At 40.5% G+C, this 24,800-nt stretch overlaps 1 protein-coding gene across 2 annotated transcripts in view; it reads right to left on the reverse strand.

The window, feature by feature from the left end:
* The window catches only part of LOC137877916 (leucine-rich repeat and fibronectin type-III domain-containing protein 2), a 133,257-nt gene that overhangs the window by 24,602 nt on the left and 83,855 nt on the right, over positions 1 to 24,800 (reverse strand). Inside the window, exon 3 of one of the 2 annotated variants that reach the window (XM_068718100.1) lies at positions 17,274 to 17,361. The exons of the other annotated variant lie outside the window; for it this stretch is intronic. The gene's annotated coding sequence lies outside the window, so the exon portion shown is untranslated. The remainder of the gene's footprint in view (positions 1 to 17,273; positions 17,362 to 24,800) is intronic. 2 annotated transcript variants of the gene reach the window in all.

Genomic DNA, 24,800 nt, shown 5'->3' on the forward strand with positions numbered 1-24,800 from the left:
ATGGTCTTTCCTCTACCTCCGCTCTGCTCTGCGCTCAACTCAACCATTTTTTTTAATACTCAAACATCTCCGCGACTTATTGAGTGGCGTAATAATCGCGCGACGCAACGAATCGATAATGAAATTCGTTGCCAACCCTTTTAATAATCAATTCGTTGTTGCAGCCCTAATCTATTCACAACCAGTAAGTGGAGGAAGTATGTGGCCATGTTTTAAGAGGGGACAATTATTAAGAGCTTAGCATGCCAACCGAGCTCACCTTTCAGAACCACGGATAGAGCACCATGGACAGCACACAACTGCAGACGAAAAAATATGTTTTGTCTTCCAAAATCGACCAAAACATATTTTATTTGAATATTGTATGAGCAAACACAAAACACAAGGATTGCATTGGTGCAATATAATTATTGATTGTCTGACTGACAAAACCACACACATGGGATTTGTCAGTGTGCACAAGCGCAGGCTGCCGGCAAAATGGCTAACTATGTTATAATGCTTTATATGATCTTTTATTTTGACATTTCCACTGTGCACGATCAATAATGTAAAGCAATTTCATTGCCAGGTACTTCAAGAAGGAAGAAATAAGCCTCCTGGAGCTCTTTAGAAAAGACCGACTTTCTCATTGGCTTGTCAGCTAACCGTTGGTGTACCGACAGGTTCTGTCAGAATGAGCCACAAACTTCTTAGCAAAAGCCTTAACAATGACACATTGATTTGTCTTTGTGTGTGTCAACCAAATCAGTGTTGAATTCAGACTGCAGGTGCATTGTTTTTCTATTGGGTTAAGAGTTGGACAGAACATGGTAAACGTCTACGTAAGGGCTGAAAACAAGTACTACTATCACTATTTTAATTTAAATTATGATAAATAAAAAAAAACGTGAAAATTTGGTCAGCGTTTGGTGGAGTGATTTACAGATATTTGTTAGGACTTGGGACACCTGGCTTGAAACAAGTACAATCCTGGACAAACTGGGACCTCTGGTCACCGTACCTTCAGCCCTTCTGAGCTTTTAGTCTCTTTCAGCTCATGGTTTTGGTTTTCCAAACCTAATTTCAAGCCACAGAAGGGAGCAGCTATTACGGAAAAAAAGCCAAATCAAACCAGCCATGCACTACCCAACCAGCACCAGCCAGTAGCCAAAAGACAAAGTTAGCAACTAGCTGGTCAACTTAGGAGCGTATCTACGTTCCCAGGATCCAATGTTCACCAGGTTAATAATCTCTTAATATGACACATTAATAAGACCAAGATCAAAGAGTTTTATGTTTAATGTTTGTTTCTCTGGGTCAAATATGGAAATCACCCACTTACAGCTTATAGCCTACTAATGTTATACTCCTTGAAACCTATGCCCTTAAATATGTGAGGAAGAGTGGCTGTGCAGATTGTTATCATTCAAACTGCATAACGTCCTTCTGCATTCATTCGTTTTCAATTTGAACTGCGAAGATACCAATCTCTTACAAAGTTAACATCGGGATGACCCCGTCTAAATAGCATTTAGTAGCTAAAGAGTCAAATATTTTTTTCAAAGTTTCTCTCAAGTTGGTGGAGACCAAAACAGAGCTAAAAAAGAGCAAACAATCGGCTGGTGGTCTTGGAAAGACACAGAACTGAATGTGAATGTTGCTCTCTGTCTGCTGGAAATGTAAACAGGCAATTGTTTCCTCGCAAAATGTATGAGATGTATGTCATTGGTTGTGTTTTCATTAAAAAAATCCGTTATTGCAGCTTTAATATTTGGTGCAGCGTATGAGAAAATCATCACACATAAAGAATATAAGACATTTTTTGTGGTAATGGTTTGTGGTCTAATATATATTATATATATAACACTTTTCCGACAAGGTCCTTCAGACACATCAGAAAATTGTTCCCAATGGTCTCCCTGGACGACCCAAAAAATGAAATAAAAAAATTAAACAAAAAACATCTCAGAAGGAATAGCACCAGCTCACTCACTCTCTTATCAGAGGCTGCCAGATGCCAGCCCACAACGCCAGCCCACACACAGCCTGAAGGTGCACTGCAACGCGAAAGCCTCCGCATTGGGAAAGGGAGAGCGAGGGAGATTCAGTAGAGGGAGAGCAAGAGGGAAGAGGAGACGTATAGCCTGGAAACATTCAGAGGGAGAAGCGGAACGACGCGCGGAGGAGGGTCGATTGGCGCCGAGGGAGGCTGGGGAACAAGTGGATCGGTGTGCGTCAAAGACCAATCTCTCTCTCCCCCCCATCCCCCCACCATGCCTGAGAGGCTGAATACAAAAAGAAAGGAGAAACAACTTTTAGATGAGTTTGGACAGAGTGATCTATTATAAGGAGAAAGAAAAAAAATGCGGTTCAAGATGGCTACCACGGCAGCTTTGTGGCAACAGTAAATATGATGCAAATCACTTGCGAGTAACAAGCTCCATCCATCACCCTTGTTACGGCTTACGACGTACTGCACAGGGGCCCCCCCGGCGGCGAAGCCAATCATGCACGCATTGTATGCAAGAGCCTACGGGCAGTATTTCACAGTGGGTGTAAAGCCTTCTACATTTTTATACGTGGAAGGGAGAAAACCTTTTACCACCGTCTGATCGAGCCATCTGTGATTCAATTTTGACAGGCTGCTGAAAGTGCGCTGGTTGACAGCCCCAAAATTCAATTTTGTTTCACTCTCTCATGTTCTCTGCTCAACGACAACTATCCGTGGTGACGCTCGGATGTGCACAAACTTGACAGACACACTGGCACACACACACACACACGATGGCAGCTGCTCGCTGCCTTGGCTTCATTTTTTTTATAGCTGCCGGTGAAAGCTGATAACCAGCACCGTGCGTCCTCTAAACAAACAGCGGAGAGCTAGCAGGTTATGGGAGCATAACATTTGAGTTTTGAGAGGAAGACATGGAGAGACGGGGGACAGGAAGCCGTCAATGGAAGGCACTGAGCCTCGTATGAAAAACATAATTCTAGCATGGAGAGGAGGGAGCTGAATGTGGATGATTCAGGGGTTTCAAGTTATGAGACGATTGGTTGAAAAATTTGTCTATGAATAGTGGAATTAACAGTGTTCATTACAAATTCTGAGAGGTCCATGGGATGTCTATTTTGTTCCTCCACTCTAAATGTGACATTTATAATGATATAAGGTAGAAAAAAATCAGCGGTCTTCGGCATCCATACTCCGACCTCCTCGCTTCCCTACAAGGAAACTCCAAGCTCTGTACAGCTGGGAGAGACGGGAGCAGATCACCGGGCATTGTGGGAAAAAGAGTGAGTGGAGTATTTGATGGTTAAGTACAGTTCCTTAACAAAAAAAGAATGCATTGGACTGCACATATGTTGCAGTAACAAGAGTTGGAGTTGTGGTCGACTCCAGTTCGCCTGAAGTGGCTGGCAGCTCTCCTTTTATTTGCACCGCTGTTAACACAGTTAGCTGCTAGCATCAGCCTTCTCCACGTTGAGAGCCTTGTGTGCAGGCATTGCGATCCAGGCTGTATGGGTTGTACTTGCTGCAATCACACGTCACATTAAACCAAAGTATGCTTGCAGGGATTGGCTGCGAGCAAAACCATACAAATACTGTATATATATATATAATTATTATTTTTTTTGTTCTTGATGGGTACCATGGGACAGATTGCAGTTATTGTTCGACTGGAGGAGCTTGGCACTTAGTACTTGGTACTACTTAAAAAGAATCGATTGCTGATAACTAGCCCTAATTGATACTCTTGAGGGGGAGTTGCATGCCCATGAGTACAAACATCAAGCTACAAACAAGTGAGTTTTTGGCAGCAAGATGGTGTTGGCTTATGTGTGTTTAACTTAAACTACAGTGCTCATGCTCATTGTAATGAAGGGTCTGCAGTGTGGCTGTTTGTAATTGTACATTTTGGATGACATCGGAGCACTATGGCACAGAGAAGTAAGGTACAGTCAATTGTTGTTAGTAGGATCAATTCAGTGATTCTTTTTGATCTTTACATGGGAGTAATTGACATTCGCAAAGAGAGAGAGAGAGAGAGAGAGAGAGAGAGAGAGAGAGAGAGAGAGAGAGAAAAAACAAAATAATATATGACACAACAAAGACAAAACCCTAAAGCCATTCTAAAAAAATTAAATGTTAATTTGTCAAAGTTCCAACTTTCTGTTAAGATAATACGAATTGTTAATGTCTAGACAAATGGAGCAAGTGTTTGCAAGAGCAAACCAACAGCCATCTGCAATCCAAGCTTCACCCAACAGGCAGTAAACCCCACCCATCTGCCACTCCAAGAAGGAGAAAACAAACACTGAGAACCAGCAAATATCAATTTAACCCAGGTCCCTCCACAGGCTGAGTGAAAGCTAACAGATTTGATACCAGGTGATTAGTCTCCATTTGCAACGTGCAAATACTCACTCCAGCTAGATGTGTATCTGTATGTGTGTGTGTGTGTGTTTATGCAGAGGACTGTCCATATGAGGGAATGTTATATGATTCATACTGCAGGTGTTGGAAGAGCTTAAGCTTCCCAAATCGGGAGACAAGCAGCTTTTGAAATAGGGCCCCCTCGTATACAGCCTGCCTGCATGTTCACAAAATGGCTGACAGGAAGAAGTCATTGAGGAGAAATATATCCCTGGCACCGGGGGATACACAATGGGAGGAGAACATGAAGGGCACAAAACCAATCAGCGAGGCCGTCAGCCGGCTTTCTGTCAAACAGGAACACGTCTGATGTCGGGCTTCCCTCGCGGACAGAGCACGGTTTGTTTCATATTTTTCGGAAGATGAGCTGCTAGCGCCGAATCAAATCAAATAATATAAGAAAAAAAAAGAATAATCTGCGTGCGATTCAGTCAGCCAATATTCCGGTTACAATAATAGGATTAACTTTTGTTCCCTACTCAATATGTGATTTGCTTTCAGAGCTATGATAAGGCTGCCTTTTCTTTTAATTAGTTTCAGAGAATGTCGATCATAAAAGGAACCCAGAGTGATGTATGATTGAAGTAGGCTGCGATACGGAGATACTGGCTGTTCCCCTTTGATGTGAGATGCACTTTGCTGCATATATTTTGGTGCGGTAAACATCGCCGTCACAGAGCAGCATGCTGCTGCCATCTCTTTGTCATCATACAAACTGGTACACAAAGAAAGATCTACCATCCCATACAACAAAAGCAGCTGGTAATTTACGGTGCTTAGTGAACCTCTTTAGTGCACACTCAGACCACTGGAGCCGTATGCCAAAGCTCAGCTTCCTCTAATGTCCGCGGTTCAGTCGCATGCTGGTGATGCTGGGCAGTGGAGAAAGTGGTTTTCCATTGCTTCCTGGGAAATTCCCTGTTGTTGTTGTTGTTGTAGTCTTCCCAGACAGTTTAACCAGTCAGAAATGAGGAGTAGTATGAAGATATGTCAGCATTTTATTGAATGTTGAGACTGTTCTGGCAGTGATACTTTTTTTTTTGGTTTCACCTATTTCAATCTTCAGCCATATTTTTTTTTCTAATTTTAGCCTCATTCCTTAGTGCCGATGAAGTTGAACAGCTAGTTCCCTGAATTTGTTGGTGGTGTAACAAAAGAGGAAACAAGGTATGTGACCTTTACAAATACAGATGCATAGCAAAAATTCCAATTTACAGGCTGCCCATAACACACTACTGGTCATTTCCTTATCCTTCATATATCAATGCAGTGGATTGTCCTGCATGTGTCATGTTGAAAGGGCACAACATCTTGGGACTCACGAAAAAAACGACATCAAAAGCGATGCAGCAGAACAGATCAAGATCACTCTTATTTATTCCATACATCCCTCTTCCCACCTGGCACCTAGATTACCCACAATGCAACTCAACTATCGACGGTTTAGCTGGAAATTTGTGTGTGTTATGCTAGTAGCAGCTATTGTAATGTAGCCTCGAGCCGCTAGGCTCAAGTAGAGATATGAAGCGGGCTACAGAGGTCAGGTGAGGCAGAGCCGTGGCATTTGAAAACTCGAGTGACATCACTCAAGGCCAGAAAAAAGGCCTTAATGTTTTCTCACATGACATTAAGTAGCACTCTCCGGCACTCTCATTGTTTATTGTTATGCACCATTCACCAAGTCAAATTTATTGTATGTGTAACGTACTTGGCAATAAACGGTTCTGATTCTGATTCAAGTATGTTATGACCCTTTTCACATCACACATTCATTCAATATCGTCATACTGATATGACAATATTGATTTGTGCAGGTTTGAATTCAATATTTTATAGCAGAATGTGCCAGAAAAGAATTCTTGACTACACAATAGGCATATTGATTATGAATCGTTGAAATGTTGTTACACTCAACTTCTGAGCAACAATTTAAGGAAATGGTTGGCCCATGGCCTTTTCATGAACCCCTTAATGACACTTCGTCAATTCAATTCTGTGGCATTTTTTAAGTGTAATGTTACAAGCAGTAATTCAGTTTCAGGGATCACTGTTGCTGAGGGCGAAGGCCTCGCAGCAAATTGACAGGCTCTGTGGTCACTGGGTTTGCTGCACTTACCCGAGACACACACACCAGTCAGCGGAGTCCATTGATTGAAACATAACAGGGCGGAGAGAGAGAGAGAGAGAGAGAGAGAGAGAGAGAGAGAGAGAGAGAGAGAGAGAGAGAGAGAGAGAGAGAGAACTGGCAAACTCCAGCTTGGCGGGGCTGAAATCCATTTATCGATCCTCGTTGGCTGCTCACTGCTTCCTTTGACAAGGTAAGAAGATCCTGAGAAGGGCATCGCTGGACCCACTGAATCCCCTAACCTAAACTCCAACAGCCTAAGCTTGTTGTGTTCTCTATTTCTCCCGTAATTAAGAAAGTGTTACACTTTGAAAAGTGGTTAAAAGTCTTTACTGCATGTAAGGTTAAAGGGATAGTTTTGATTTTTTTTTTTTTAAGTGGGGTTATATGAGGTACTTACTTATATCTATAATCCAAAGTTTAGATGGCTGTCTGTTTCTCCAAACCGGGGCGCTTGCCTACCGCCATGTACTGCTATGGATGGCAGCAGCAACAAAAAAATATCTTAGTCACCCTCAAAAAAAGGCCCACTTAAAAAAAAATGTTTAAGTGTATACCATATTATTATATCCATACGCTCTCTACAAAGCCACACGACTCCTTTGTCAAAAACAGTAATTCTGCCTCATGCAACACAGAAGTTGTCGGTCTACCGCTGCCTCGACTGGTTGGTTTGTTTGTGTTATTTTGTGAATAGAAACTAACCCTTTGCAACACAAAAGTCACTCAATAACACAAACTGCCGAATCACAGGCAGCAACTTCTTTGTTCGGTCACAAGGTGAAAATATTTCGTAAATATAGCTAAGGCTTCACTTTAACTGGTATTGATTTATCTAGGTGGGCCTTTCTTTTATGTGTCTGAAACAGTTTTTTGCTGCTGCCCCCGTCAACTGCAGCTACACAGCTTAGCTTCCATGCTGGTACTCGTGTCCGTTTCACCAAACCGGGGGCGTGCCGACACCCATATTCTTAACGTTTTGGCCGTCACTGGCAATTTTTAAACTGCTGCTCTGGTCCTTTATAACTCCAACGATTGCATTTGCAAAACTTCCAGCCAGGCGGAGAATACATCATACCTGAAAATCTCCTGTTTTGAATTATTTTGGCTTTTTTTTTCATAACCTTCTTCATTATTACTTTCTCTTTGCAATCCGTGTTGTTGTTGTTGTAGTACAGGGGTTGGGTAGAGTAGAAAGGTGGGTGAGGAAAAGAAAATATGAAAAATGGTGACCTGTAAACCTGGCAGCGTGTTTACTGTTTGCTTATGTTTTTCAACCAAATAAAAAATAAATAAATCTAATGCTGAAATAGCAGTAGCTCATTGGAACATTTTACAAAAATGAAAAAAAGGATGCTTTGCATGCAATGAGAGGAGGTCCAGATTAAAATAAGTTTAAAATTGGTTTAAAATGTACCTGATAAAAAAATCTGACAGCAAGTCAGTCAAGTTCTATCCTGCACTGAACGTCACATACATGTTGAAGTTTGTTTAAACATGGAAAGTTGAGGCTGAATAATGTACATGTAACTTAAACACATCTGCGTTTTCAACCAAAAAAGCCTATTTGATGACATTTTTTCCTCAAATCAGCACTATGGAAAGTTCCTGTTTGCACCGTACACACCTCACAGGGAGTCCTCTCATACTGAAAAAGAAGTTGGAATCTGACGACTATGAGCTGTAGCTGTTCAGAGCGCTTTATATGTTCATATCCAAAACAAATTGTTCTCATATCCGTTCACATCCCTAGCTGCAAGATAATGTACGGTTAATCTCTAGACGGATCAAGAGATAATATCTGATAAGTACAGTATGTCCTACAGCTGCACTACAGATGTATGTCTTCTTACACTTAATAGCACCGATGAATCTCTCTCTCGAAAAACACTTCCAAGGCTGAAAAAATAATGCTGAAGTCATGATCCAACGTCATTTGCTCAACTAAAAGATTTCCAATCCTCCTCCTTTACTCTCACAGCTTTACTCTCGCTGCAGCAATGAAAGTGACACCGCTATCCATGGAGGGGAGACGACAGGTGAGGAACAACACGGGGAAAAGTTCACAACATGAAACCACAAACAGACGGTGAAGGGAAATCCCTCAATAGGTTAGACCCCCCCCCCCCCAAAAAAAAAAAAAAAAATCACAGAAGAGACACGGTTCTTCTGCGTTCTTCCACAATTGAGAGTCAGCGAGAAAACACATCAGACAAAAAGCGCATGGCAACCGGTGCGGCTCCTTAACAGCATTAGTTTGGCTCCAGCGGGTTTTGACACAACCTCGCAGATCAGCGCTCCCCCTTCGCTCAGGAATTGTGCGAGGTGGCGAAGCGGCAGAGGAGGCCTAGTTCGCGATGCTTCATTTGAGGTTGTTTATTTGCATTTGTGGACTGAGGCTGATTAATTATCATGTGAAATCATTTTACAAAAAAAACAAAAAGGAAAAATACCCACAAAGTAATCCTAAATTAATAAGCAATTAAGCCAGGCAAATAAAGAAATATATGTGTTGTTGTTCTAGCTGAACGCTACGATGATAATGATCATTTGCATTCGTAAAAAACAACATGTCGCCGTTCTGTTCGGGAGATTTGAACTGAGACTGGGCGTGTGATTTCTTCATCACTGGGCTCAGGCATCTCTGCTGGGATCAAAGGGAGAAAAAAAGTGGACATATTGGATTCACACACACACACACACACACACACACACACACACACACACACACACACACACACACAATGCGCTGATGCAACACACTGCCTGCTGCATAACCTCAGCTTGCAATAATTTGAAGTGTCAAAATATATATAACTGTGGTGTGGGAGTGTTTACAAAACACCTGTATCTTGTTCTCAGCACCCCCACACGGTCGCTGATTGATGAGTGGGCGTGATTTCTAAACAAGGCTCGGTTTAAACACCCCACTGGTGTTCCCAGCTACAGCCAAACTACAATCAGCTCCTTATAGATATCATTTTGCCTAATTATTGCTTTGTAATCATGATGATTACGCGCATTGTTAAGACCATAAGACCTGGTGCTGGGTGTCACAACTGCGGCTCTGGAGTTTCAAGGGGCTCTACTTAAAGCTGCACTAATCAATGTTTTTGTATTAACGATGGCTCACATGACGATGTGAAATTTGAAAAGGGTCGCAGGCATGTAGCGACAAATCCACAGGAAATGAATTACCTGTCTCTCCTATTCTTCTAGCTCATTGTTTTATTTTTCTGGTCTGCAGCATTAACATAAAAGCCGTCTGTTGCTTGGTACTGGGCAGGTAGTGTACAGTCGGTTTATCAAAGTGTTTAGCATTTAGCAGCTAAATTATGTCCGTAAATAAACGAGGCCTATTTGCAGGCCTCAGCTCGAATAAAGATAAGAAATACCTAATTAAGTGTATAATTAAATTTAAAAAAAAAATAAAATAAAATAAATAAAATTATATATTTTTGAGATGAGAAAAATCATGGAACTATCAGTATACATGTTACAGGTTAACATAAGATAAGGATGGAACACAGCACAACTTGGAAAATTCAAAAGCTCGCTCTGGAAAAACAGCAATTTCAGGATATTGTTTTTTGGAAAGTATGGAAATCCAAGATTTTAAATATTCCCAGCTCTTATAACAACTGATAAAGGCTCTATATACACAGTTATACATAGATACAGTGAAACATTTATAAAATATAGAGCATATAAAATTAAAAAACTGATTAAATATTCCAATATTTGAATAAAAAAATATTTTTTAAATTCAAAAACACTCTATATCACTTCTATGTATCACTCCTGATGTTCAATGAATCAAAAGACAGAAGATTGGACCTTTTTTGAGTGTTTTAAGCTCTTTCTAAGCCCTTTTTAGTTGTTTTGTTTATGGTCACATACTGCTTCAGATTCAGCCCACTCTCTCTGCTTAGGGCTGTATCTCAGCCCCCCTTTCTCCGATTTTCACCATTGAGACATCCTTCGAAGCGTAGGAGCCAATAGAATTGCCTGGAATTGAAAGCTAGATGATTGACAGCACTATTAGCCAATAAAGCTCAAAAACGTCCCATCTGATCGCAGATCTGAAATCTAATTTGCTGAGCTTTCAACCCTCCCAAGAAGCCGAGGAGTGTCGGAGAGACACGAATCGAACGGATTCACACGGAGCACATGCAGCTGGACATACCAAGCAGTGGAAGTACGGAGATATTTCCTTTTTTCGCTGAGATTCGACCAAAAGTGAGTACAATATTCGATGAAAGCTGTGTGACTTTTTGTGTTCGAAGCTGAATATCTCTGCGATGGTTTACCGGAGAGAGAAATGGAAATTATGTCCGTAATCTCCGTCAGGCGGACATGCTTTTTCATGCTGCATGTTCGCAGGTTCGCACGTTGCTAACGGAGTGTAGCAGCTGTTTTCTCCGGTCTTTTCCAGTCATATCGAGTATGATTTATGATATTTTGTTATTTGTTTGCTTGGCTGATGGGAGATGTGTTTGTCTCATGTAGAAGTGACCGAGTTCATGTTGTTCCCAGGACGCTGAGGTTTCTGCAGAACTATAACATCATTATATTCGTTCTTCGTGGGTTCTCTGCCAGTTACTTTTAACACAAAACTCTCTAAGTTTTTATGTACTCTGCGTCCAAATGGGGGACCCTCGGGTGTATAAGGTTTTAAGTCCAAAATTGACAACCTTTTTTAACTCTTTTTTTTGGTCTTCGACACCAAGTGGCCAGAAACACGACTTTGAGCGACATGAATGCTGATGTCGCTCCGTCTCTGCTGATGTTTAAATTTCTTATGTGTCATATGATTTTTTTAGTGTAATCATTTTGTATAAAAATATTTTTTTCAAATGACCATTGTTTTGAAATATCACATACCCATTTAAGAAACAGTCAGTATCAGTATTTCTTAAATTGTAACAAAAAGTTTTTCATCACCCCAGTCCCTAGTTTCAACACATGAAGGAATTTGACTCCTGTATTCTTTTTGCTCTCACTGTATATGCACAGAAATAGACATTTGTCTAAAAACAGGGACAACAAAGCCGAATAATGCACTCGACTATAAAAGAACAATGCAACGTAATTGGTGAACAGAAAAGTGTGCGATGTGCAGAGTGCAAAAGGGTTCTGGAATGAATATGGAGTTATTAACAGGATGCTTTACATAGCTGAGTGGATATGAAATAGTATACAGTGTATACAGCGATGCTTATTCCCAATAAATGTCACTGATAAGTAATCCTGGTATCGTGGTATCTTGATAACTAGATCTACAATTGCTATTAATCCAGAACTGACTATTAAGAACTTCTGCCAGTGTAGTACGACTTTGCTCGTATCTGATGCAAATCAATTTCTCTTGTTGGAAGATAATGACGCATGCCCACCAGCAAATTATATAAGTAAGAAAATAAGGAGGAAAGCTTGGAGAACAAATGGCCTTTCAAAAAGGAATTTTATTTTGCATTGAATGTGCTGCGCGCCTCTATATGTAGCTCGATATCTCTTCTAGAAATCATGAAGCGGAACATGGTGCAGATCAGAACCTTTTTTTTTTTTTTCATGAAGCCAGTGAAGAGGAAAGAGCTTCAAACCCTGATATAGATACTGTAATTGGTTGCTCTCTGGTGTGTAACAAGACGGCGGCAATTCTCAAACCTTAAATAAGAAACAAGGAAATGGTTGGAAAGACGCCATGTTGGTGCAGCCAATCCATGACTGCGAATGAAGAAATTGAGATTGAAAGGGAAAGCTCTGAGCGTATATTGGTGCATGATGGATGTTTTTCTCGTCTTTCTGTCTGGTAAAGCAGTAGTCTGTATCGCCCATCAGACAAGAGTATAATCAGGAAGGGTAACACTGTAATGGATATGAGAATGGAGCTGAATGTCGAAAAACATAAAAAAAACTTGTGGTAGAATATTGAAGTATGCCAGGGAGATATAAAAAAAACCATGATGTGTCTAATAACATTCCCTTGCCTTTATCTTTATGGCTTTGAAAGCTTCTGGTGAATCTCAGAAGCATTTATGGTTTAATGACTAATGTAATTAAAAAACAGCAGCAACAACAAATCATATCTAAGAGGTGGTTTTGGTTTGTGATAGACAATGTGTCTCCGTTTTCATCACAACTAATGACGGCTACCAGAATTAGCCAGTTAGCCTTTGTTTGCGGAAGCTAACATGTTTTGTCTATTTAACTTTAACAAGGCTGCACATGCTACCTATGACCTAGCTAGATTTATCACTCAGCATCAAAGTGAAGAAACAATTCTTATATATAATTCACACAAGGTATTCATATGATTATGTATTTCCTAATGTCTTTTCTATTTATTTTATGTTGCCTATTCTGGGCTTCCATGGTTCAAACTGTATCCATTCAGTCCCACATCTGTTTCTTTAACATCCCTTACAAGTGTGTATACAGTAGACGAAAACAAATAATAGAAAAAAAGGCTACATTTCATTCCTGTTTCCTCCTGTGTAAGATGTTTGAAGTGAGTTGTCCCACACTGAAAACCAACATTGACAGGATACTGGATGACTATTTCAACACAGTTTATATTGTTGCTCAGTGGGAGCGGATCCCATAGCAACTCCAGCAGCTGACTTCCCTCCCTTGTATCTTTGATCGTTATTCTTTCATCTTTTGTGAGCCTGAGATTGGCACCAAATTGCTGCATGGCGTGATATATGACATTCTATCTCCGCGGCGTATGAAAAATAAATTAGATTTCCCTACACCATTTCCTGATTAGCCCCCGCCCCCACCAGCCCTCCCTCCTTTTAACACACCTGCCTCGTTCTTTCTGCTCGTACACGTGGCAACCAGGCTGTGGGACACAAACAGTGAGGGCGTGTTACAGAAGCTTTGCATGAAAACTGTTGATGTCTTTTGGTTCTATCTAGCAATGCTGTCCTAACTAGGATCACCCCCAAGAAAAGCACTTAAAACTGCTTACTGTGATGTCTTTTGCGAGGCCCACGACTATTTGTGATTTCATAGGACTGTTGGAACTATTTCTTCACAAACAACAGTATCCATCCACCTGGTACTCCTGCGCAGCAACCTTTTGTGACTCTGGCTGTTATTTATGACAGAAAATTGTCTCACATGGGTTAAACTAACAAGTTACCTTATAAATGTATGTAGCTGTATTTTTGAGCTTTGGCCGGAGCCATAGGTGTTTTCCTCTGCCTTTATGCATGGCTAACCCTGTCCTCACTCAAGATCTTAGCACAGACATGAGCTCTTCTCTTCTTGCTTACAGTAACAGAGTTAAAATAACGATAATCAATTGTGAACTATCTTTCTTATACCTGCATTAATGGCTTTATTGGAAATTTAGGTGTAGCAGAAGGAGCTTTAAGCACAGCATTGGCATATCATCACCAAAAGGTATTGGCATTGTCCATACATGGTGAAATGTCCCTGATATGGCAGATACCTATATGGTCTTGGTTTTCTTCCAATTCTGCAGTGTGAAACTTCTGCCGCATTTCAACTGCATGGCAAGGCACGGCTCCACTCAACTCCATTCTCTATTTTTAGGAGATCCATTAGCAAAAGTTGCGGACGGTACTCGGTTCTCTTTTAGTACCACCTCGATCAAATTTCGAACCCACTACAAGTTGGAGTTAGAACACTGCAGATCATTTATTGGTTAGACTGCACAAACCCACCATTTTTAAATAGCCAAGATACCGTCAATAGAGACCACAGGTTTTTTTTTTTTATTCACTCAACCCAGATTTTAAAAATGGTCGCCCACAAAACTACTTCGTACACTATGAGGAATTGCAAACGTTCTTCTGTTCAACGTATCCTCATGCAACAGTTCGGGTGATATTTTTGCTCCTCATTTTTTGTTTCGGAACGACACGTGTCAATTTCCGCTTGTCACATGCATACAGTCTTTTCATAATAAACTTCATTGGGTTTAGGCAACAAAACTAATTGGTTAGGTTTTGGAAAAGATCGTGAAATATTTAGTTGGGTTTAGGCAACAAAACCACTTAGGTTTTGAAAAAGATCGCCTAAAATAATTACGGAAGTGCTGTTCCTGAAGTCCGCATATTATGTGACAACTCGGTCAATGATGACTTCTCGTTTCACGTTGTGAACGAACAGCAAATTATGAATTACGGCTCATTATTTTTCAGAGGTATAGCTATGTATGCTGGATGAGAACAGCCTGGATTGGTTGCCGATTCAAGGATTCAGAGCGTATTGCGTTGAAGATGGCATCGCCGAAGTTTCCGATGGCGTCGCTACAGCAATCAGCTGAGGATCTTACCAACACTGAGGTGTACTATCTGCAGTGGAAAAAAGAAATACAAAAAAAAAGGACCTGGCACCAAAAACCATGCAGTGGAAAGGAGATATTAACTTTTTTTAAAATGCAATAAAGTGGAAGGAAAACTGTGGGTGTTATCAGACTATAACACAGAGCCCTGTCACACCAATCAGTAATTTAAAAGTTAAAATCTACGGTGCATGTGCAAAGTGTTTTCATTAACATATCAGACTCGCAGAATCCTGGGATGAAGGGGGAACTAATTGAAACAATGCATGATGGATTTCCCGAAACATTCCTCAGAGGAAAGCGACTTCTTTATTGAGTCTCAGCCCGTCGGATCTCCTTGGTGCAGGTCAGAATAGATTTGTCAAGCCCTCACTCATTGTGGTCTAAAAATATATCTTCATCTGATTGTGTTTCATACTCCGGCCTAAGGGTTCAGCCTTTTACCGCAGTCAAGACGTTAATGGAAAATATGTGACGCACCTAAAATGACGCGTCATAAAAGATGCTTTCATGAATCGCTTAGGAGAGTTCTATTTTAAAGTGCTGCACTTTATTGTGTGTTCACGCACGGTCACCGCATTATAGATCTCAGGTTCAAGAAAACACAGAATTGTTTTTTTTAAACACAACTTTGACTCTGCTCTTGATTACCTCTCTCATATCTTTCAATGTTTTTTCTGTGTCGCTGAGTATCAACAATAGCCAGGCACCACTTCATTCTGTTTGAGCACTGTACGCTCTAAGCTAGACGTACTTTGGATCAAAATAAATCCAACGAAACCTGAGTTTAAGCATTGTTCGCTTTTGTAAAGGGTTTCAAAATGCCAAGCAGGTGAAAGCAGTGTACAAAAATAATAATAAAAAGGTACAAATCTCTTGTTTCCACTGCTAAAACAAGAAGCACATTTATTCTGCACGTGCTCATACCTTACTCATCATTTTTTTCACATTTTAATTACCTTCACTAACCTCTTGAGTAGGAAAGCAGAAAGCTTCAAAAGCCTGAAAGCACTCTTTGAAATCTCCTGCATCAGATGGATTCAACAAAGCGATCAAAAGTGTGCGTCAAGAATGTGGGACAGCTTTCAACGAGGCTGCGGAATACCGCTCGCTTTTACAGTAGGGACAACATCCATGGCAGCTATAGCTTCATTCTCAGGCAGTTAAACTGCTGTGATCGCAGTGTCAAAACCCGTCTTCGTCTTCGCAAGCCGCTGCACCTGCAGCCTCCTCGGCTGAGGATATGCGTGTGTTAACAGCCCCAGTCCCCGGGACAAAATGTTGGAGGATACGACGAATAAGGACGTTTAAGGTGCAATAAGTGACGCGCAGAGCAGGTGACGTAGTCCATCGAGCGACCGTTACTGAAAGTCACGTGGCATGACGACGAGTGTAACAAGTAATGTTGTTACGCTTGTTCATCATTTTAGGTAAGAAAGTCCGTCAAGGGGCGGTTGTCATCTTATTTAAGTTTTGTTGTTACCGTTGTTATGGGAAAACAGCTAGCTTGAATCTGGAGCGTTTCGACTCGGTTTTTGTTCGGCTTACAAAAAATCACGTTTGTTCACCACTATAGCTTTAGAAGTGCTGTCAGGTAGATTTTGTAACGATCTAACTGTTCCCCCGTGTCGTCTTAATGCTAAGCTAAGCTAACCAGCTGCTGACTCCACTTTCTTATTCAGAGTCACCACTGTAACAGAGAGCAATACTGTTAATCTAGCATATGCATAGATATTTGAACATGGAATATTACATTTCACCATCATGATAGCTGGTCAGGAATGCAGCGCACTAAGTGAAATTTCATTTATATTTTTTTCAGCAGCAAAGAGACTACAGATGCAGGTAGGTGCAGACTATGCTGGGAGCACGGAGGCGTTATGTGAGCACGACAACAAAATAAATACACTGCGTAAAGTTCAATATGCAAGCTCATAATGTGAGTGGGAGGTGCTAATCGCTTGTTTGATTTGTTTGTGTTCTACACAGTGCATTCTGAAGAGTCAGGCATGGACCTGACTGATTCATTTATGTCTTCTGGCATTTTTTTTCTTTTCTTGAAGAACCATTTATTCATGCCAACACTACGCAACGTTTCTTTTCCAAGATACTTAGTATCACTCCTGGGTAAAAGATAAAGTGGAGCCTGAGAAGAATTCACCAAGCAGATCCACAAATCAGGTGTTAAATGCTCGAGTTTATCACCACCGGCCCTGAGGTTTTGGGTCACTTATCATGTTGAAAGACCTCTGTAACAGTGAATATATTTTTCCTGCCTAGGCCCGAGTTTGCTTTGTATGTGCTCAGATAAGAAACGTCAAGGACTTTTTCTGGGGTACGTTGAGCCCTCAAACTGTCCCTATGTTAAACAGAAACACAAACCGAATGGAACAAAGAAAGGCAAACATTACCTATATTGTGCGGTATTGTGCCATATGGTCCCTCAGAAACACCTCGAGGCCACACATTCACGCTCAGCAAGCACGATGAGAGAGCAGCCTAGAGAAAGCAAAAGGGAAAAGAACTGTTTAAAAAAAAACATTATCTACACCATTATTTCACCGTCTTTATTGAAAGAAGGTTATTTGCCCGTTGGAGGTAAGGCGTAGGAGAAAATTCAAAAGATGAGGTTGCGAGAGGTCACACACAGTCAACCTACTGACGAATATTGAACCGAATAAGGCCGCAGGCACTCAAGTGGCATTCCATGAAGAATCACACATTAACATGTTAACCTCTGTATTCAAAGCCACCTCACACACATACTAAACAATGCGAGGCAATTATGCCATGGAGCTTACCAAAACCTTTTACAATTGAGGGAGCAGTATTATGATTTAATAAGGAATCATTTGCTTCTCAAACAAAAATAGATTAGAATGTTAAATTCTGTGTTAAATTAATGAAAATACGCTCCTCCAGTCTTCCCCGCACTCATCAACGTCTTTATATTCCAAATCAGTGCTCATTCTGTCAGGTGTTTATGCGTCGCTTCTCTCTCAAGCCTTTGCCCTCCCACACACAATCCAGCACGATCTGGTCTGATCCGGCCCCTTTTCCCAGTCGACGCCGCCGTCTGTTCCCTCCATGCTTCTCTCTCCCGGGACTCATGACAACACCTTGTTCTCTCGGAATTCAGATTCATCGCGCGTCTTCCCACCGTGATCTCGCAGATGATGATGAGTGGAGGACTCGTATGGAGCTAAATCCAGGTCAAAAGTTTTGATCATTTGAAAAAATAATTTGAACCTGAAAGTTCAAGTTATGGTCTTAAACATTGAAAAATACAGCAATGTATTTAAAATAAAACTAAGTGAATGAAAAGTTTTTTTGGGTTGAATATAATTTTGATTCAGTTCTGGAATTTTTTTTAATGCATTTTTTTGTTCATTTTTCACTTTCATATATATTTTGATATTTGAGGTCTTGTATTTTTCAGTTTCAGATTTAATATTTTCAGATTCAAATCTTTTTTTTCGGTTTCAAATCTTTTTTTCACTTTCAGACAGTTCAGACTTTTGACCCTGATCTAGCGTGGGGGCGTGGCTTCAACTGAGAGGGGCGTGTCATCATGAGTGACAGCATCACAAAGAAGGCTGAGGACCTTCCTCAACAATGTTGCCTTCAGGTAACGTGGGCACCGCAAGAATTATGATTCAACACTTTCTATACAACATATTCACTGGAATGCAGAGGGGAAAAACTGTGAGCGCCAGCTATCCTGAAGGAAACATCTAAGGGAACCAGCTACTGGTTCGATTGGTCTTTGGCCCCTATACCCAGGTTGGACGACCGATTTTGCACGTCAGGACCGCTATACCCTCGCTAGGCTATGCGAAAAAATTCCAAAACTGAATCAAAATTATATTCAACCCAACAAAACTTTTCATTCACTTCTTTTTATTTTTAATACATTGCTGTATTTTTCAATGTTCAAGACCTTAACTTGAACTTTCAGGTTCAAATTATTATTTCAAATGATCAAAACTTTTGACCTGGATTTAGCTCCATAGACTTGCGAACGTTTAGATTTTTCTGGGGGCGGATCTCGCTCATCGACAGTTTCGCTGTCGACCGCGGGACCCTACAAACAAAACTAAATAAAAACAATCTACGCCTGGCCTGTCAATCGTAGTTTTTTTTTTAACAACGCCAACGCAGGATGCACTGCACGCTCCCCTCAAGAGACTGAAACTACTCAAACCCTTCCCCGACTGGAAATAGCTAAGCCGAAATGATCCAAGAAGGCGGATGGTGGGGTTAATGCTGACCATCTGAGATTTCTTTAAATCAAAGTTGTAGCGGCCTTAAAAAAAACAATTAAAAAAAACAAATCTGATTATTGACTTACTGTCATTAGCTGTCTTAATTCCCACACCCCATTAAAAGACAGTGCTTCGAGCAATTACCTACCGCTGTGCACATTCAGGCATACCAAAACGACAGAGAATTTAGACTTGAAAAAGATCTCAAGAGAACGCTGTTTCATTATAACAAGCACAGTAAGCCTATCAATAGAGTTCATGATGCATTTGAAATCTGTTTGTCTTTGTTTGTTTGTGATACGCTGCATCAATCTGATCTGGTGCATTTATGAATCTTATTCATATGGGGGTTTTAACTCGATATAATACAAAGTGTTTCCTGAGCAGCTCAGAACCAGTCTGTACAGGATGAGATGACACGTCGAGGGGGGCGTCCTCGGAACAACTTAAGGTCCCAAATGCTGAGGAAATCGATGCAGCACCTTTAGAAGTGTACACCAGAGGGTTCTAAGGGGATGTACAGACATTAGGTTAGATGTAAGTTTTTCAGCCTTCTATCCCCATTTATTGGTATAGCACTTAATGAGAATAGGTCATTAACTAATAATGAGATAAACATTGTCAATGTTCCGATGAACATGAGATGTCATATCTATGAGGAGACATATTTGGTAGCATTGTGGCCTTCTATTAAATGAAGGCATTTGAAAGCTTGTTCGGGAAACAAGCTGTTGGCTTGGCTGTTTCTAGCTCAATATGTCAGTGAATTAAATGAATAGTTGCAATTTTCTTTCTTAAGATTCAGACTTAAGGTCTTTACCCTTGAGAGGATCACCGCCCACGACCGACCACCTAGCCAGAGATGCCGGACCAAAACACCACCGAACTGCCGCAGGGAGGAGAGGGAAGAGATGAAACCTAAGCTAACCCAGCTAGGACCTGAGGATGCTCCACTACCCAGCATGCTGCTGTCTGTCTGATGTTCGGTCACAGGAAAATAAGATAGATCAAATAAGACTTCATGCGAACCAAGTGATGGGAGGTTGGTGACTGTTGAGCCCACATGTTTACAGAGACCTGGTTCCATCGTTCATCCAGGATCAAGCTGCACTTGACGGGTGAACAGCAGGACAGAGAGCAGGACTCCAGTGGGACTAGAGGAGATAGACTCTGTATTTACATTACGATGCTTGGTGCTCAATCTTATTAAAAGTTGACGGACAATGTTTTCGTGATGTAAAATTTTTGATGTGAAGATTTTATCTGCCTAGTGAACTGTTTTAGTTGCTGCTGTTTACGTTACTTATGATGCAAATAAAAAAAAAGTCACTACAGAAATGCTGTTTTTGTTTTGTTCATCATGTTTTTCTTGTGTTGAAAATGGGCTACAACTGCATTTCGTTTTGCATCCCTGTGTTGCATGACGACAAAAAATGATCCTTGAATCCTTGAATATACATATACATATGTAACTGTTTACCAGAGACAAATTATCTCAGAGCATTTATGTAAAAGGGAACTCAATAGAATAGCTTACAGTAGCTTACGCAAAATAACAATCTACCTCAGACAGACTGCAAGTCAATAGGATCCTGGTCGTTGGAACCTTTTACTGAAAATATTTTGGAACTTACTCAAATTTGTATCACTGGTGGCATGAATGGTTTTGATGCGAAAAAATACATCCCTGGTGCGCAAAGGCCTTCGGATGAGTCAGGATCTGGCAGAACAGATTGCCTTTAAAAAACAAAATGTGTGCACCATGCCGGTAGAATCCACCACAGCAAGTTTCTAAACCAAACAGTCTGCATGTGTCGAACATACATGGTCTATTGGTTAGAAATCATTTTAAAAAGAATAAAAAAAACTAGAAACACAGGTTTGTAACGTATCCAAGACAGGTCGCTGAACATGAACATGGGAACAAAGTTCACACGTTTTTAAAAATGTACTTCAATGGCAGAAAATCATGGGCTTGGAGATGAGGGGAAAGTACTAACCTTAACACATTTGTGGTTTGGATCTTTTTGAGATTTGTTGGCAACAAGAAAAAATAAAGAGTAGTCCTTAAAACGCTTCAAATTGTTGTTTTATTGGATTTTAAAACCTGTGGTATTCAGACTTTAGAGACATTAAGTTCAAATAAATAACCCCAAAAAAGGTCCAGTTTAAATTAAAATCTCAATTTATTTTATGAACAGACTCGCAAAAGGAATTAGGCCAACTTTCAGATTGGCAGAATTCTTGCAGTTGTCGGAGCAAAATTATTAAATCATAATTTGTGAAGAGGCTTAGATAAGGCCCTTCAATGACATACTTCAGTATATTCAGCACGAATAGAAATGAGCAAAAAGGGTCAAATCATGTCTTCAGATGCTTTTAGTCAGTAGAATGCCAGTCTGTGGTAGAGGGAAGGGAGCAACGCAGTTAAAGAAAAGCCTGATTAATTTATTGTACTTCTGCCTTACAGTAGCAAGGCTTGCAGAAAAAAAACCTTCAGCCACCAGAAATAAGCCAAAAGTCAGGGAAGTAAATTATTCTAATAGTTATCATAGCGGTCTGATTCTTCTTGAGCATTGTAAGTGAGTAATACATGTTTTTCCTTCATCAGTAAAATATGTATCACTCACAAGGCTGTGAACAACAGCCGCCGGCAGTTGTTTTTTTTTGCAATCTGGTTCAAAACCTCTGCTTTGTGACCACAGTATGTTGGTGTTTGATTCACTTTGTTTTTCCGTTCCCTTCAACTTACCAGTCAGTTTACACCAACAAGGCAACAACACATGGTGTCATCCCCGTCACGCGACACTGAGTCATTAGCGACTGGGCTCGGCTTCAAAAGAAAGACACAGGAATGGACACGAGTGGACATTGCACACACACACACGTGTCAAAGTTGTTGGTAGGTGTGAGGGTGACTGACAAACTGGGCACTCAATGATGAGCAAAGTAACCCCTCCTTCCTCGGTAACAGCGTCCCACATTGCACCTCCCGTAGAGAAGTGTAATCACATTTTCCGCAAGGGTGATTCTAGTGCCCATGAGAAAAGGGTTTATCGAATTCACACACATTGTCATTACGCAGTCCGTGTGGTTTCCCCTCAGTATCTGCGGCCACTTACATCAAGCCAGTGCGGTTTAAAGAGCGTCAAAGCTAGGAAACAAACACACACACACACACACACACACACACACACACACACACACACACACACACACACACACACACACACACACACACACACACACACTTGTCATTACGCTGCGAGTGCTGTAGATAACACACAGAGGGAAATTACAAGGTAGGTCAGGGGATGTGTGTGGAATTTTATTTGGCAGTTTTGTGAGCATAAAATACATTTACTGTTGAATCCTTCAAGGAAAAATTTGCCAATATAAACTAATATACCATTTTTCACTAAAGTAAGTATAGTGATTCAATTTAAAAATGTAATCACTAAAACAAAAGGTTTTCAAATTGTGGAACAATTTGAAAACATTTTTATCCATGGCTTTATATTTTTATTGAGTAGTTGTTATTTTAGCTATCATAAGTGGTGTGTCTGTGCCATGGCAATCCATCTGATGGCTGAGACATGATAGGATCCTCTGTGAACCTGTGATCCTCTGTGCTAGAGGAAATCAGGGAACCATGGATGTCCGTATGAAAGTCTGGGCCAATGTATAAAGAACATGATTTATAATCTTTGACCTGCTGGGGCTGCGTGATTAAAACTCAAGGGATCGGCATCTTTTGAGGACCAAACTTTCAAGGACATCCATCCAATAGTTATTGAGATATTTCAGTCAATTGGTGGGTGGTCTCACTGACTCATTGCCATCCCTAAAGCACGCTGGTAGCGTGGCTAAAAAACGAATAAACCCAAACAGCAGAGCCTGAGAAATCTTGGCTTCAGTTCCTAGTATGGGTTAAGCTGTGAGGACACTAGATCCTACACTTTCCATACTGCAACTGAACAGTGGCTTTTGTTAGACCTTACTTGCGTGGTAAATGGCCACATTTTTCTTTTAGTGCAGGCTTTTCTTTTTAAATGTATTTCCAAGCATAAGGGAAGATGCATAGACTGTATATAAGAAGTGGACGTAATCATCGTGACGTCACCCATTGGTTTGTGGATTGCTGTTATGAAGCCTCAAGTTCGGCAATTTCTCCGTCGCATTCTTGGATTACAGCCGTCGCCAAGTTGTTTTTTCCTAACCAGTGAACGGAAGTTACCATATTTGGAATGAGGAGTGACGTAGAGATGCTGTATACGGCTCTGGTAGCGGTAGCAACCCGTCAAGCACATTAAGCCCGCCCTAAAGCATACTCCACTTTATGGTCTATTTTACTCTAAATGGTCCATAATTTACTAAATGAACATCATGCTGTATTGAAGAAGACTTGAAACTAGAGATTGAGACCATAAACTCATGTTTACAATGTTTACTGAGGGAATAAATCAAGAGACAAGTTTTTTATAGACTTCTATACCAGGGGTATTCAATTAACATTCCAAAAGGTCCAGATTGAGAAAATCTCCTCGGGCAAAGGTCCGGAACATTACTTGCGCTATTTAGTGCTATATATATATATATATTCAAGAAGCCTAGTAGTAGTAACAACGTCTATGTGTAGTAAACAACTGTCAAATCAAATAAAGAAAGTACACATCAATTATATATTAACAATTATTATTCTCAGTTTTCACATTTAACTTGATGGATTATAAATAATACATAGAAATACAGAAATAAATGTTCTTCTCATTTCAAGTAAAATAAGGGCTGGATTTAAAGAATAACTGACATAACAGAAAACTTTTGAAAAATGTGCATCTTAAAATACATTACTTTATTTTAGAAAAATGTATTTCACTGAATCGCCCTGCAGCTTTAAATTCAGTTAATTCAGGTGTGAAGTGATGTCAATCAAAAAAGCCACGATATTATATTTTTCTCATCTTCTAACAAGATAAATCTGTGTGCAGCGACTTTATCTGTGGTTATTAAACCACTTGTTTCAGCTCTATTCTCTCTGTTAACATCATTGTTGGTCAGTGAATTAACGTGTTAGGATTCTGATCATATTGGGCTCTTAGGTTTATTTTCTGTGTCTTCATTTCAGATGTGAGTGGGTACGTTTGCTAAAAAAAGTCACCCCCTGTTGGTCAGTAGAGATAATGCAAGTTTTAAGACACTTCCGCATGATTTGCCGCCTGGCAAGATGACATCACCAGGGTTATTCTTCTATACTTGGGAAAGTTCCCGTCAATAACAAAAACTATTCAAATCCTCCCTTTCTACATTAGCTGCACATGGCAATTACAGTATGGTTATGGTCAGGACAAGGAAAGGTTAACGGTAAAGGCAATTAAATCATGTTAACATTAAAGGCAAATATTCTGGTTGCATTTCAAAAGGTAAAGGTTAATTGCAGGCTAGAACTCCGTCATCTGCATGCAGATCTGCCGTGCTACAGGACCATCCATCAACATGACCTCAACACCCTTTTTTTTCTCACTCTACTTCTTGCAGTGACACTGAATGGAAGCATTTGCGAGGTGAAGAATCATCTATTATGTATGTTGTTTGAAGCATGCTGGGCTGAATAAGAGCTATAGTGTTAAATATCAGACAATCAGTTTGAAGATGGAAAAAAAAAAAATCACA

Source organism: Cebidichthys violaceus, unplaced genomic scaffold (assembly GCF_023349555.1).
Source record: "Cebidichthys violaceus isolate CVI_PGR_0920_01 unplaced genomic scaffold, fCebVio1.0.p SCAF_22, whole genome shotgun sequence".
Taxonomy (NCBI): Eukaryota; Metazoa; Chordata; class Actinopteri; order Perciformes; family Stichaeidae; genus Cebidichthys; species Cebidichthys violaceus.